The sequence below is a fragment of the Sinocyclocheilus anshuiensis genome, unplaced genomic scaffold (genome assembly GCF_001515605.1).
Source record: "Sinocyclocheilus anshuiensis isolate Anshui unplaced genomic scaffold, SAMN03320099.WGS_v1.1 scaffold2468, whole genome shotgun sequence".
NCBI classification, from domain to species: domain Eukaryota; kingdom Metazoa; phylum Chordata; class Actinopteri; order Cypriniformes; family Cyprinidae; genus Sinocyclocheilus; species Sinocyclocheilus anshuiensis.
In genome coordinates this window covers 138439-140214 of record NW_015547755.1, presented here as the reverse complement: position 1 = coordinate 140214, position 1776 = coordinate 138439, and the positions used below count along the sequence as shown (strand labels likewise).

General features: G+C 36.5%; 1 protein-coding gene across 1 annotated transcript in view; it reads left to right on the top strand.

The window, feature by feature from the left end:
- Nucleotides 1-705: 705 nt before the first annotated feature.
- Nucleotides 706-1776, top strand: part of fbn2b (fibrillin 2b) — an 80630-nt gene continuing 79559 nt past the window's right edge. The window contains exon 1 of the mRNA XM_016507418.1: nucleotides 706-788. The gene's annotated coding sequence lies outside the window, so the exon portion shown is untranslated. The remainder of the gene's footprint in view (nucleotides 789-1776) is intronic.

Here is a 1776-nt window from a genome sequence, read left to right as displayed (position 1 = left end):
CACACTAAAAAATGCTGGGTTAAAAAGGGACAAACCCAGCTATTGGGATGTTTTGACCCAGCGGTTGGGTTGTTTTGATCCCAACCGCTGGGTCAAAACAACCCAATAGCTGGGTTTGTCCCTTTTTAACCCAGCATTTTTTAGTGTGTTGAAAATATAAATGGTCATGAAACATTTTTGTGTGCAAAAACATGCAAAATAAAATAAACATATACTAAGACAATGTAAAACTTTTTAAGTTAAACTTTTCACTTCAATTGTTGTGACAAAATAAATTGCAAAGAAAAAACATTCACATTTTGTTCATAAAAAATGCAAAATAAAAATGCTACATAATAATATAATTGGCAACAATTTGAGTTAAACGTTTTGTCTCAGTATATACTGACTACAAAGATTAGTTCTATAACATTTATAGCTTATTATGTTTATATAGCATTTACAAATATCATTGTTTGTAAAATGTTGCCTCATGATTGCTGTGGCTATCGTGTAGGCCTATCCTGCCTTTTCAAACATAAACATCATCGATCAATGATTACAAAGAATAATTGTTTCTACTGGGGGAGAAATTTATGGAAAATAATAGTTGGTTGCATTGCAGGGGTATAGTCAGTGGGTTCAAACCCCCTCCTCTATGGTTCTTCAACCAAAGCACCTCCCCTCGACCTATCAGGATAATTCACTCACTTTTCTCTTTCTCACAAGGGCTACAGTGCAGTTTTCCATTCAGGGGAACATATCCCGTGACAATAACGGACTCCTCCAGGCACTCCAAGACATCTGAGGTATTTCTGCTTCAATATCCTTATTATTCACGCATGGTTTATATGCATCAGTTTCAACGGAGCGCACATAATATGCAGCGCTATTTTAACATTACATGTAGGAAATAACGAATTTAAGGGCGATTAGGAAATTGGCTACTTTGCAACATTTAATTTGAACGAAAAAATTCCTTCGTGACGTAAACCGGCGTTTCTCTCCTTACAGTTTGTTGACCGGCTAACTCATTTAAAACGCAAATAAAACTATTATTCTGGTACATGACTGCATAGAAATCAATTTTAAAGATGAGAAACGTTGTAAAGTTTAGAAACATGAAAAAAACAACTTTAAGAGAGATAAAACTTTAAACAGTTGGTTAAATACACTTTACGCGTTACATCTGCAAATATCCAATTGGTATTCCTTAAAATAGACTAAAACGCAACAAGTACACTGATTATCAGCTGAATATTGGAAGCCAGTTAGTGTAATCGCGAAATCTCTCGTAAAGTACAAGCGCGTTTGCCTCAGAAAACTCAACTTTTTTTTTTCTAGCGACTCTTTTTTTCTTTTCTTTTCTGCACAAAGGATACGCTCACGTGCTGCCATTTTAACGTCATGATTAAAGTAAAAAATGTTGAATGTGTCCCGGTGTCTGACGTCAAGCGGACGATGTAATTCATAAAAATACCTCTGAAAGATGATTGTTGTCGTTGGTGTGTTTTTTTCTTCGCGCGCCGCGTTTAGCTCCGCCCACCTGAAAACTCCTCAAACTTTCCCTCAGATTTGCCAGACCTGTCAAAATCAGATGAACTGTGATCTGTAACTGAATTTATCTATCATCATCTTATTAAACTAAAGACAAGCAGACGCCGTTTTGATGTTACCCTGTTGAAAAAAACAGCATATGCTGGTTAGGTATGTTTTGACGCTGGGATGCTGGTTTAAGCTGGTTTAAGCTGGTCCTTTGCTGGTTTATGCTGGTCCTTTTGCTGGTTTATGCTGGTC